Here is a 14937-nt window from a genome sequence, read left to right on the forward strand (position 1 = left end):
TTCCACAAAACATCCAGTCCCGCAGGTAGTGGGGCACAGCCTCACTTCTGTTGGCGGCTTGAACTGCATGCAACTAGCCGGCGTCAGCTAAGTGTCCTCTGCACCCTCGGTGCACCTTATGACTGTACAATGGGCTACCTGTGTAAATTTGACACTTGTACTTCTCTCCCCTGATTTGCACCAAGCACCCTCCCCTTGGATTTCTCTACGTCCCCCTGCTGCCGGGGCAGCTGCTTGTCAGCTTTGGGAGAGGGGAGGTATCTGTGGCCCACCAGCGATCCCCCCCATATGGCGATCACCCACACATCTTGCTTCCTATTTGGTCTTGTTTGACCTGGATTGTATTGTTTCAGTATTCTTGGGTTCATGGTGGGCAATGTCTTTCCAGCACAATTGGGGAGCTGATGTGGGTGGGGGTGGTCTGGGCACTGTTAATGTTTTCTAATGTTCATTTCATTATTTTGCGACAGATAAGCTTACCAAAGCACATTGGCATAATAACGCATAAGACTTCACATGCGACACCTCACACCAGCAGGTTCCTCCCTAAATATGGCCTCACCCATAGGCACTGCATGTAAACTTGCTCACGTGGAACGTTAGAGGCCTTGGGGATCCACGGAAATGCAGACACATTTTTACATATCTTGACAGGCACCAGAAACATATAGCAATACTGCAAGAGATGCACATGGACGCTCGCCGTCCCACCACCCTCTGTTGCAAGTTGGCTACACACCGTGTGCTCTCCTCTTACTCCACCTATTCATGGGGGACATTGATTTTAGTCAAAAGGAACACACCTTTCCTCCTTGGTGGGACTTATAGTGACTCCTCAGGTAGGAGCTGTATGCTGTGGGGCACACTGGGCACACAATCAGTCACACTCGTCCGCTGCTATGGACCGAACACCGATGATCTCGACTACTTCATTACACACTGGGGCCACATTCTCAAGGTCGGCTCCACACGTCATTTGGGGTGTGTTGGAAATGGCCCTTTTTGCAGGCTTATCCCCAAACTTTTGGCTTCTTCCTCCCTTGTTTTTTCCTGACCTGTGGTTGTTGGCAATAGGACTCTGGGCACTTTACCACTGCTGATCAGTGCTAAAGTGCATATGCTCTCTGTATAAATTGTTATTGTAATTGGCTATCCATGATTGGCATATTTGTATCACCAAGAAGTCCCTAGTAAAGTGCACTGAGTGTGCCAAGGCTAGTAATACAAATAATACCAGTGGGCCTGTAGTACTAATTGTGCCACCCACATGAGTAGCCCTAAAATGGTGTCTCAGGCCTGCCACCGCAGTGCCTGTGTGCAGTCTGTGAACTGCCATGTCAACCTGGCCAGTGTCCCTACTGACCAGGCCTAACCCTTCCCTTTCTGTACTCATTGTCACTCCTATGGAAGGCCCAAGGTACCCCCCTGGGCGGGGTGCAGTGTATGTGAAAGGTAGAGCATGTGCTAGTGCAGGTGACATGCTCTGGTAGTGAATTACAGCAATTTTCGTTTTTCACTATTGTAAGGGTATCTTGCCATGGGCTATCATGGGGAATGCTGTATACAGTGGTTACCTGCATATCTTCCCATAGGAGCAAGATAGGACCTAAAATCTGGTATCCCTGAACTCAGAATTTGATAACACATCTTTTAGGAAAGGTGGTATTTAAATCCTGTGTTTGAGAACAGCACTTTTAGAAAGTGGCTGTTCTCTTGTCTGACCTTTCTGTGTGCCTTGGCCTGTTTGTGAATTGACTGTCTGGTTTGTGAGTGACAGGGGCTGGGTGGCTCCCAGAGGCTGAGTGGGAAATCCCTGGGCTGAATAGCTCCATCTGCATCTAGAGTGGTGGAAAGGGGGTAGCACCTGGGCCTAAATAGGGCTGTGCATGCCTTCCACAATGCTGGCTCCAACTCCTGCTGGGTGGCTGACGACCCTGCCCCTCTCCCTGAAAGGAAACGCCAGGAAAACAAAGTGCTCAAGGAACACCCAGAACTGGTTCAGAGCCCTCCTGCACAAAGGGAACAAATACTTTTAGGGGTATAAGTATAGGACCCCAGACTACAGAATATTAGATCATCCTGGAATCAAGAACGAACCTCTGCCAAGGAGAAAGCTGGAAGACTGAAGAGGAAGGACTGTTCTGCTGTGTGTTTGTGGGCTGACCTGCAGTTGCCTTGCTGCCAAGGAGAGGGGAAGGACTTTGCTTTGTGCTGTGTCCCCTTGCGTGAAGAGATCTCTAAGGGCCTGAGTAGAGCTGGCTCCCTGTTAAGAAGTCCCAGGAACAAAATGACTTCACCTCCAGCTCCCCCCCTGAACTCTCCTGAGAGAGTTCTGTCCTTCCTCGAGTGCTTGGGCCAGTTGTGGTGCCTCTAGAAGTTGTACCTGTTGTTGGGAAGCTGGGCAAGTAGAAACTAGAGACTTTCTGCAAAGTTTCACGCATCGCTCGCTTGCGGAGCGCATCCCCGAAAGTGCGAGGAAATTCCCGCCGCCGCGAAGATCGAGATCGTCGCAACGCCTGTTGCCGTTGCAAGAACCAACGCATCCTTTGCTTGCGGAACGCATCGCTCCGGTGCGGGAAGATTACCATCGCTGCGAGTATCTTTGTAGAGCCTGTCGTCGCTGGGTGAGATCGTCGCACCGCTTGCTTGCGGACCGCATCACGTTGCTGCGAGAGTCGTCGCAGAGCCATCGCATCAAGGGGCCGCGAGAGGAGAAGATCTATGCTGCGCTGCTCCTCGCCGCCGCACCTGAGATCATCGCCGTCCCGAAGATCGCTACATCGTACCTTTGCGAGAAGCTTCCTATGAAACCTGCGCACCGGAATCCACTCAAGGTATCGCATCCCTCCCCATTCAGACTGGAGTCACTGCAACACTCCCGCTGCGTCCAGTGGGGTTGTCGCATCCCCTCCCCAGGGTCTCAGGAGTGTTTTTCAACGCTGCAGCTTTCACTTGGAACTTTTGTAGCATCTAAAGGTACTTTTGGCTAAAACGTAATGCAACTGTGGATTATTTTAACGCAACCTTAAGAACTATTTTGAAATCATATCCTTGAACTGTGTATGTTGGATTTTTGTCGTTTTGGTCTTGTTTAGTTTAGATTAAATACCTCTATTTTTCTAAACTGGTGTGGAGTCTATTTGTGGTGTTTTCACTGTGTTACTGTTAGTGTTGGTACAAATACTTTACACATTGCCTTTGATAAACCTGTCTGCTCGTGCCGAGCTACCAAGGGGGTGAGCAGGGGTTATCTAAAGAGTATATTCCCCCTACCCTGACTAGGGGCAAGGGTCCCTATTTGTCACAAGTACCTACCTGTGCCAACTAGAGGCCCCGAATTCTAACAGGGGTGACTTCAATACGGCCTTCTTTCCTGCCGCTGATAGATCTAACCCACTTCCTCATCATTACACCAAGACTCAGGACACACTTGAACATCTCTTCGCTGACCATGGACTTCTAGACTCATGGCATTACATGCATCCTGCTGGGAAAGAAGGCACCTTTTACACTGCAATGCACTCCTCCTGGTCCCGTCTGGATTACTGTGTGGTCACCAGAGGAGTAGCTTCCTGTGTACGTACAGTCGAACATTTGGCCAGGACTTATTCCCACCATTCCACTGTCTGCCTTGTGCTTTCCCCTCCTAACTTTATTGCCACTCCATGTTGCTGGCGGCTCATACATGAGGCGCTGTTCGAAGCTGTCTTTAAGGCGGAACTGGGGACGAAATAATCAATTTTTTCAGACGTAATAAGGGGTCAGACACGCATGTGGGTATGGTCTGGGAGGCCTTTAAGATCACAGTGCGGGGTATATGCATCTCCAAAAGCTTTGGTGTCTTCCACGACATTTGCCGTAACATGGGCAAATTAGAGGGAGAACTGAAGCAATTAGAAATGAGCATGTGGCGGGATGCGTCAGGGTATCAGGAAGTCACGCTGAGAAACAAACTCTCCAACTTCAAGGATACTGCGGAACGCGAGGCTCGATTTTGCGCCAAATACTATACCGCCCCGAAATATGGAGCGGGAGGAAGGCCTGGCAAATTGCGTGCGATGGAAATTCACCAGCCTAGTTTTTCAAACTATATCCCTGACATAGTTGATAGTGCTGGTGTGTGCCACAGGGATAGCCTTGATATACTGCACACATTCACTGACTTTTACACTGACCTGTACAGTACCCGCAGAACTCTGCCTCCTGACTTTACTCATTATCTTGGGGATATTGCACTGGGTTGGCTTGGGGATCAACACAGAGAGTTTCTGGGGGCATCATTCAAAGATGAGGAACTGCGAGCTTCCATTATGCAGATGCAATCGGGGAAGGCTCAGGGCTCCCCATCGATTTCTATGACACCTACCTTGGCTTCCCATCGATTTCTATAAAACCTACCTTGACCAATTACTCCCCGTCTTGCAGGAGGTTTATCTAGAGGCACAGGAATTGGAGATCTTACCTGGCTCAATGAGTGAGGCTCTTATCACATCACTATTGAAACCTGGAAAAGCTCCAGATTGTTGCGACTCGTACAGGCCCCTTTCCCTTATTAATCCTGACACCAAGAAACACGCCAAGTTGATTGCTAATCATCTTAGCCTTTTCATGAACAAACTGGTTTTACCGGACCAGTCAGGGTTTATCCCCGGTAGGGCAACTTCCCATAACCTTCACACTCTTTTTTCTATCCTGCAAAATGTTGACCCCCAACTCAAACTAGTGGTGGTCTTTTTAGACGCCACAAAGGCTTTTGTCTCTGTGAAGTGGGATTACCTTGTCATCATCCTCCAATGTATGGGCCCCCCCAAAGGTTTCCTAACGTGGATACGTCTCCTATACACATCTCCATTAGCCAGACTCCTCACTAATGGGCACACCTCCTCCCCTTTTGCCATCACCCGAGGCACCCGGCAAGGCTGTCCCCTCTCTCCGCTGCCACCTGGCTCAGACAGCATCATAATGATAAGGCTCTCCGATGCTTCCTCCGCCCCATTCTAATCTCACTCTACGCAGACGACATTACATTATACGTCCGGGATCCGTCACAAAATCTCAACCCAATACTCCGTGAGTTCGTCCACTTTGGTGGTCTCTCTGGGATTCAAATTAACTGGGCCAAATCCCAACTTTTCCCACTCACTGCTTCTGTGTCGCCATTTGATACTGACTATCCGATTGAATGGTGCACTTCGGATTTAAAATACCTGAGAGATCCATGTTACTGCTGATCGAGATGAACTGATGAGGCTCAAATACGGGAAGATGATGGATCATATCACTGTCTGCATGACAAGGTGGATTTCCCTTAAACTCACCATGGCCGGCCGTATTTCTCTCATTAAAATTGGTCATACTTCCCAAACTTTTGTACCTGTTGTTAAATATTCCCTACAACCCCAGCCGTCATTTCTTCCCCTTGTTGTGCTCAGAATTTGCTAGATTGATCTGGGGCGGTAAACACCTAAGACTACAATGGGACATATTTGCTCACCCCTACTCTCAAGGAGGATTCGATGTCCCCAATTTCGAACTGTATTATCACTGTGCCCAAACACACTACGCTCATTATTTGTTTCATCCCCCCAGATACAAGCCTCACGTGCTGTCTGAGCACTGGCTGGTGGATCCTGTCCCGCAAGACGGGCGGTATTGACAGAGCTCCCCCCACAAGCTTGCACGACCACCTCTGTTGATTGTACAGTTAAGGCCTGGCAGCACATTTCTGCTCGTCTGCATGCCCCTATGCTATACTCGTCACTGCCCCCCCTTGCCTATCATCCAAAAATGCCAGTTCTGCAAGAGGGTGCTTTTAAAAAGATAAAAGCCAACTACAACATCTCCTGCTGGGGTGATTTATACCTGCAGGGGTAATTCCGCATGTTGACGCTACTATTTGCTAAGTCACCGCCCTCCCCCATGGATATCTTTATGTACGTCCGACTATGACAATGCCTCAGAGCCTACACCCCCACATACCCGCAGGAACCTCCTGACATCTTACCATTACGCCACGTTCTGTGCACTGACAGCACCTCACACTTAGGGGTCATTAGTATGGCAGGTGGACTTTGTCCTCCCACCATACCTCCGGGAAATGGGACCACCCACTAAGGGTGCGGCGGTCCCGCACATCCCATTAGGATGCACCCGCCACACTGTCGGGCGCATCCCGCATTTGAAACACTGCGGCAGGCGGTGCTGTAGTGCACCCCCACCCCTCAGAATCCCTGGGGGCCCGCTACGGGCCCCCAATGTCGAAAACCAGATGCATTTATGTGGCGGCATTGCCGAGACGGAAAGGCATGTCCCCACATGCATACTAATACGAATAGCGGTGTCTACCAGACACCGCCACCATATTAACAGCTTTTCTGCCTAGTAGGCAATCGGGCGGATTGCCTACCGGTGGAAAACCGGCGGACGATCTTTTTGTCCGCCGTAGTCCCCCTGCCATAATAATACTGTGGGGGGATTGGCATGCGGGCGGGCACAAATGTCGGGCGGATCGTCCGACATGCTAATGGGCCCCATAGTGTCTACCCTATACCACAGCATATCTATTGACATCATGTATTTCCCCCTCTCCGCTAGGGACAAATGGTCTCTGGAGCTGGGACATGCACCCACTGATCAGCAGTGGACATACTGCTGCACACACACTACACTAATTTCCTCCAGCAGCAGGCATATCATTCATTATAAATTCCTACATCGCTTATATTATACCCCAGCCCAGATCCACAAGTATGGACTACGTGACAGTAATAAATGTGACAGATGTGGCTCAGATGCAGCTGACTTTCTGCATCTCGCCCGGAAATGTAGCTCTTTGCTGGCATACTGGCAGCAGGTGATTGCAGCACTAGAACCCATGATATCCTCCACATTGTCCCCCTCTCTCCTTTTCGACCTTCTTGGCCACACGGAAACACTTGCTGCAAAATACTGTAAATTTGTCGACTTTAGCCTGTTGCTGGCGTGGCGTGCAGATGGGGTCGCCGCAGAGCACCTAAATTTAAGGAATGGCTTGGTGACATGATTTTTTAGCAGGACCAGACATTTCGCTATTCAGAACTCCTGCCCGTCACTTCCCGCCCCAGATTTATTTGGGATGCACTTAAAACCTATCTCCTTGAACACTCAGTTGTGAAGGACTGTGATACTATTCCCACCTCAGCGCCCCGCCCCATACCTTGACAATTGATCGTTATCATGTTGCATATATGTGGAGGCCTGTTCTTGATTGTCCTCTCTTTGCGCTCCACTCAGGGGATTTGATATGAAGGTGATGCCTAAATCCTCTCATTTGATTTATTGCTTATGTACTTGTTGCATATTTATTACGATATGGGTCATATTCTAATGCTCCCATTCCATTCTGCTGGACTTTGTCTTATGTTATCATACTACTTTTCAGTCGCTGCCACACTTGTGCATATCTGTATACCACATATATCACGTTTGATGTACTTATTGGAAACTAATAAAACAATTAGAAATAAATACATGAGGCCAAAGCAAATGTTAACACATGATTCATAGTAAAACAAGAGAAAAAGAAGCTTACCTTGGATTCCACCAACAACAGAGTTGATTAGCATCATGGTCAAGTAGTAGCAGCAAAGGGAGGACCTGGACAATAGGGTTACCTCGACAGTAAGGCACATTATGATTAGACTGGCAGCAATCTTGCCTGGAATACCATCAACAGCTGCTTTTGCCTACGACGCCATCAACACAGGAGAAAAATTATTGTGGAGATGGTGGCACTTGGATGGACTATTGCCCGTAGACCCACCAACACCTAAATAGAGCGGACAGACAACCAAGTAGGCAGGTGGTGGCAGGTGGTGAAACCATCAGAAAAGTGACGCTGGGACCAGATCTGCCAAGATGTAAATCAGGCCCATAGTCTTTAGTTTGCACTCACAGCATTGAACCTGCTGTTTCAGTTCCTCACTTCTGTCTGCTAAGTGAAGGCCACATTTATGGCAAACTATGTACCACAGTCTGCCCTGGCCCCCTTGCTGCGCTGCGTTACAGGGTAAGGGTACGAGTGCACTATTTTGGTTGCCTAGCCCCAATACAGGCACCCTTCCACTATGGAGCAAGGGTTCCTGTTTTGCATGCAGGAACAATCCTGTGAGGCATATTCCTCTTTCTATGTGTGCTGCAGAATACAGAACACATACAAAGAGGAAGTAATCAGGAGAAATAAAGATTTTTAACCTCGTTTTGCCACCCCTAGGAAGGCATATCTTCTTGGCTCTTTCCCAGGTTTAGCACTTTTGGTGAGCCTGGGAATGCATCAAAAACCATGGGAGTTGCATGGGAACACTCATTCAATGCCCATGGAATGCCTTCCAAGGGCAGAGTAATGCAGTGCAGAGATTTGTGCTGCATTGCGTTACTCATGATTTATGAAGCCACTCAGGGCCACATCAGGCGGCCTTGCTTGGCTTCATAAATCACACTTTGATCTTATGTCGAGCTTGCATCATGTTTCGTGGAGTAAGAGCAATGCTACTCCCCTTATAAATATGGCCATGAGCTGTTCTTCTCACAATATTATCCAATTGTTTTTTAATTTCTGTTGTTGTTTCACAGGCCTAATCTTTCCAAGGACTTCTCTTAACAGGTGCAGCAAGAAGCTGGGGTCATCAATTACTGGTCCCCCACTGGGAGATTCCAGATCACTAGATTCATTCAGCCAAGTGACTGTTGGATTTGAGTTTCTATGTTGTTTGTCTTGACATCATATTACTTACCTCTGGTCCTGCTGTCTCCAACAGGCATGGCTGACAAAATGCCACTTTCTCAAAAAAATAAAAGAGTATTATAGATTACATAGGGCTGACTTGGAGACAACCCCCTGCTGGTGTTTGCCACTCCTCACATCTTTAGTTTTAGAGCCCTTTGGCAACATGATTTGTGGATGAATTCTGCAAGACATAGCTGACTGAGATAATGTTTAATATATTAATCTCAGTCATGCAAGCTAGTCTTTTGCGGGCTAGTTAAGAAGAAGCAAAAAGAAAGTTGTGTTCGCTAACAAATTTGCTCCAATTCATTTGCACTTGGTCTAGCTGTCAAGTGATCAAGATAGATCAGAGTAGAGGGAAAACTGAAGATCAATGTAAGTTCTTCAAACCATCAGCTCTGCCTGCATTATGTGTTTGTCAACTGACAATGATTTTGTGATGGCTAAACAGAGGTACACATCACTCAGACTCCTGCAAAACATTTCCAAACACAAATGACACTGTCTCAAATACCTCTAACAGCCTGTCATCACTACTTGTAATAACCAATTAGCTATCCATCAATGTATCCCTGGGTCTAATCACAAATGATGCACCACTCCAAGTACATAACTTAGTGATGTCATTCAATATGCTGAACCTTGGCTGAAGGTAGAAAAGCTGCACGAGTGAAGGTACCCCCAATTGACAAAATGCAGATTGCAGGATTAGATTGTAAAATAATCAAAGAGTACCCAGACAAATTAGCAATCAAGTTAAGAAGAGGCATTGATCAGCGGTTTTAAGTTTCCGGAAGGAGACTGAATACAAGTAGCTTCATCAGGGAGCTTTTGCCTGTGCTTCGCCTTGATAATGTGCCCAATACAGTTTAGGTGTGGACAGAATTTGCGTAGTTGTGCTACACAAAGTTCTGCGAAATGGCAAAAAATCTATACGAGCAGGCAGAATTTCGCATACTCGCGGAATTGCTTGTGCCGCCAGAAGAATTGTTGTCTCTAGTGACCATGTGTGTCTGTAACTTTGCCACCACGCTGAAAGGCGCCGGGGTCCCTTGAGTGAGCTGTCCATCATAGTGGGTGAATGGCGGGAAGATGTTGCATACCGCTAGTGTGTGGGGGTGGGGCTTCTATTCGAGCTCACATGTCTCTTGTTTATAAAAGGTCAGAGACCGATCAGAGCAGCAGATGAGGAGAGAGAACCTTCTGGTCACAGGATCTACACGGGGATTGAGCTCGAGAAAGTAATGGGTTGCAAAGACCGCCATCAAGCATCACAGCTAATTTTTGACGGTAGATATAGGTAGAAAGCACACCTGCCCAGATCGACCTTTTTATTTGGGCTGATTAATGCGTTACCAAATTTGAGCTTTAACTCGGGCACCTGCTTTATATCTGTTGGTTCATTCCTGTTGAGGTTTAATTTTTGTGACAGGAGCATCGTGCCAGGATGAATCCTGCCCAGCATTTATCCAAGAAGATGCCACTACACGGAACTACACGGGGATTGAGCTCAAGAAAGTAATGGGTTGCAAAAACCGCCGTCAAGCATCACAGCTAATTTTTGACAGTAGATATGGGGAGAAAGCACACCTGCCCAGCCTCAACCGAGCATACCTTTTTATTTGGGCTCATTAATGCATTTGAGCTTGGGCACCTGCTTTATATATGTAAGTGGGTTCCTGTTGAGGTTTAATTTTTGTGACAGGAGCATCATGCCAGGATGAATCCTGCCCAACATTTATCCAAGAAGATACCACCATTTTGTGCAATAAATACTCCACCATGCCCATAAATTTCCTTTACGCCACGGATCATGGAATTTTCGGCAATTCCGTGTCCCCATTTCATTGTCCAAATGGCAGATACCTGTCAATGCTGTCAGGCTACCACAGCAGATTTTATGCACATGACCTGGTCATGCCCACAATTAGACTCTTTTCGGAATTACATCATGGAGTTTCTCTCAGAGTCTTCAGGCTTCCCTCTCCGGAGGGAGGGACTACACTGTTTACTGAGTGTCACCTCCCTTTAAGCAACACGTAAGCCTCTCAATAAATGAATTGATATTGCATTGGTACTGGCTCAGTGCAGGATAGCCATGAACTGCAAATCTGCTTCCCCCACCTCCTCTTCCCCCCATTCTGCTTCTGGCTATCAGATTTGCTCTCTGGCATTTTAGCAGGACAGCAGGAATTGTGCAATTGTAGGGCAAGGTGGTCGGTGCTGTCTGTAACTCCAGATTATCAGACGTACTTGGAGATGGTAGAGGCTAAAACTGATGAAAAGCCACCTTGAACGTATAATATGCTTTACCCAGCTCAAAAGACACTAGAATTATGCTTGTTCCCTTTCCTCAGGTATGTAGGTCCACTCTATTGACTGCAGCCTAATTGGAAATACCAGCCCACTCCTATGGTCTTTTTGACATTATTCCAACACCACCAAGTGCATAAATATCCTCTTTATCCCCCTACCCCTCACTCCCCACCTCCCTCCCTTCATTTGGGTGAGGTCGATATGATGTACAGAAAAAAATAACATAAAGGCTATACCTACCCAATAGCCCCAATACCATTACCAAATAGCCAGTCAGTTGGCAGTGAAGAAGGGTCAGTCGTTTATTAAGCAGAATACTCTATAGAGGAGCCTCTCCAACCCTCACCCATCAGGTGTGCGGAGAAGACTGCTGGCTTACAGTCAAAACCAAACATATATACTTTCAGTTCAACACATGAAGTCACCATAAATGGAAAACACCGCTCGGCCCTTGGGCCCCAAGGAAGGACCATATATGGCACACATGATTGGTTCAAAGCTTTACTATTTTATTACTGGGAAGGTCAGGATCGGTGACTCCCTTTCGTCCTGGTGCCCGGGAGTGTAGGCACGGCGCCTCCAGGAATGTGCTTATCACACCCAAAGCCAGAGGCGACCTTGAGTCCCAGGACAGAGGGAAAACAGTTTACCTTCAGCTGCTCTCAGTAACTCAAATGAACTGGGACTTGACGACCACTGAAGAATAACACGTGATCGCAGCTTGTCTTTTGACATAGAAGAAAGAAAATGGCGTCTTTCTGGTTCTCTGCCTACTCTATTAGTATGGTTCCTACCGGCTAAAGCATGTATGGGTTATGTTGTGTGCATATTATGCAGACAGGATATATAGATACATCATGCTAACACAATACGTATATGTCCAATAACCCCGTGTATGCAAAATCAAATTTTTATCCCTCAGATAGCATACCTTTGTTATGTTTTATTAAAGCAGTTTGTTGTGCTATTGATGTCTGTATTTGCAATGCTCAGAATGAGAACAATACCATTCCTGTACAAGTATTGAAATCACTTGCACGCTGCTCTGTTAGTTACCTATGACTGCCTCAAGACATGTAAAGATCTCTGTGTAACACCCCGTAGAGTCTACCTACTATTACACTGTTTCAAAAGACTACTGGTATTGTTACTTAAACTAATAAAGACATTTTTTTTATGAAAGGGCCGATTCAAACTTTAGAGCAGTGTTAAATGAACCCTGTATCTTTGTTATGCAATATGTTCATAATGTGCAACACCTTTAAATTATTGGCTGTGGGAAAATTCCTGAAGGATACGACTTGATGAATGTGTTTGGAACATTCTAGATTCTCTTGGTAAAGAAAGTTTTCATTTGTGTCAGAAGATTTTGTTAAATGCCATATATCTTCTGAGCTTCTGGAAGGTCATGAGAGCACTATCTACTGCAATGGTTATGAGGGTGAATCTTAAACATGCTCACCAAGACCTGTACCTGTGTCCAAGGTAGGAAAACATGAATTTGATTAAATAATCTACTGAGCCGTCAGATTCAGCCATGAAAATTAAATTATCGGCCAACGGAGCCCGACTTTAAAAAACTAAGGGGTACATTTAAAAACATTTTGTGCTGGGTTTAGAGTCACAAAAGTGACGCTAACCAGCACGAAATATTCTTTTCCTAAATTACTTTCCAGTGCAAATCTTGTTTTTCACTGGAAAATACACTGAAAACAACATAAAGCAGTGTGAAGCACTGCTTTGCATTGTTTAGTGCCATGGAGGCATTACATGGGTGGTACATGGGTGTTACCATGGACCACCCATGCCTTTTGACAGAAACCTTCTCTACAAACAATAGCAGACAGGGTTTAGTGCACAGGAGTGCGTGGCCATAAAAAGTAGTGTGGCATTGAGAGACAAACTAGAATCTGGTGAGGTAACCAGTATCATGCCGAATGTCAGGGGTGACAAATGGTGCTCACTTGGGGTACTTAGATTTAAGTATGGCATCAGTATGAAGGAGCGCACAGCGTATGTGCTGTCACCCACAGGGTCGAAAGCAGCAGATTACTCACTGCTATGTATCACCATTACCCAAGATTCATCAAGACAGTTTTACATATGTTTACCAAGCAGGTATCCTTCGCCAAATTCACCTCCAAGGAGACGAGTGTGTATGCCACTATGTCGGAAGATGTAGAAAGCACAACACCTCCAGCTATAGCTATTACACCCTGGAAGCAACCTGATGCTAGGAGGTGCAGTGAACATGGAGATGTGTGGTGCAGCGGCCAGGGCAGCTGACTTTGGAGCACAGGGTTCATGTTTCGAACCCCGGCACCGGTGGCAGCTCAGCTCAGCACTGTGTGACTCTGGGCAACAGCTCACTTAATTTCCAGGACAGCCCCCAGCGCCTTAAGACCCGTAAGGGTGAGTAGTACTCGTTTTACAAATATCGATTTACATTTGCATGATTGGGGATGGCATGTGTCCTACAAGTCTGACGCTGCAGTTGGGGATCTAATTCAGTTATCAGATCATAGATCATGACTGCATTCAATCTATATAATGCATATGCATATATATATCTCTTCCTCTGTCTGCCCCAACAATGAAACGCTCACTCTAAAATGCGCTGCTGTATCCAGCTTCTTATCTCTGCTGCTGCTCGAAGCCTCATCATCCTCGCCATGAGAGAGCTGCCATTGTGGAACATTCTGAGACCTTCTGGGCCTGTTTAAATACTTTGCCAATGTTTCCCACCTGATTAGATGGTTACCACCAGATTTGATTTGGTGCTATTTTGCAAGTGCTAATTGCGATTCCCGGGTCAGTCACATTTTGCACATTTTTCATGCATAGGTTTCTGATTACCAAATAGTGAATCGCTAATACAGATTCTCTATTTATCATTCGGTAAATAGGTAATCGCTATATGTCATGAATACAAGGGGAAGTCTGCAAATTTGGTTGATGCATTGCTTATGGCTATTTTGTGAGCGTAAACTGCCGATTTTTGCGATTCACACTGTTTGCGCAAAATAGCTTGACACATGTGCCCCTATGTTCACTTTGCCACTGGATTCAAGCTAGCCTCGCTGATAAGGGCTGTTACCCCAAAACCCGTTTCAGGATGCTTGTTTCCTGTCCAGGGAAGACATGGCTGGGCAGTTTGGGATGGACTGTTCCCATGAGAAATAGCAAACAAACTGGTGTGAACATTTTTCCTCATCATCATTCGCTAAATGTGTATTGTAACTGTTCCAAATCACGTTCACAATAGGCGTGCAAAATAAGATGTAAACTAGTGGAAACAAGAAATGTGACACAGTTTGTTCCAGTATATAAAAGGAATATACTAGACTGCGGTTTACTAAGATAGATTTACCACACTTGTCCTTGGTGTGTTTTGCTTCCTAGAACCCCTCTCATGAATATTCAAGGACCTATACTGATAATACTTCACTGGGTGGCGAGCAGATGTTAAACATCCCTTACCGAAGTTGAATACTACATTTAGTGGTTAACCTGTCTTTGTATAGCATTCAAAGACTATTTTATGCCAATTTTAGTATTCAATAGTGTTCTTTGTGGGAAGGCTAGTGCATGAAGACTACTGATATGTGAGTGGTACTTCTTGAATACTAACAGAATACTAAGCACATACTTATTTGTAATCGCATAGTCTTCATTTACAATGCAGAACATTTAGTGAACACAAACAATTTGAATACTACTTGACTTTACCCAGACTACTATTAACATTCTATTCAAGCTGCATGCTGAATGGTAGATCAGTGCCTTATTTATTATACTATTTTTATGCCTTATTTATTATACTATTGTGGTGTTTGTATAGCGTAGGGTAGTGTTTT

This window comes from Lissotriton helveticus, chromosome 2_1, assembly GCF_964261635.1.
Source record: "Lissotriton helveticus chromosome 2_1, aLisHel1.1, whole genome shotgun sequence".
Classification (NCBI taxonomy): Eukaryota; Metazoa; Chordata; class Amphibia; order Caudata; family Salamandridae; genus Lissotriton; species Lissotriton helveticus.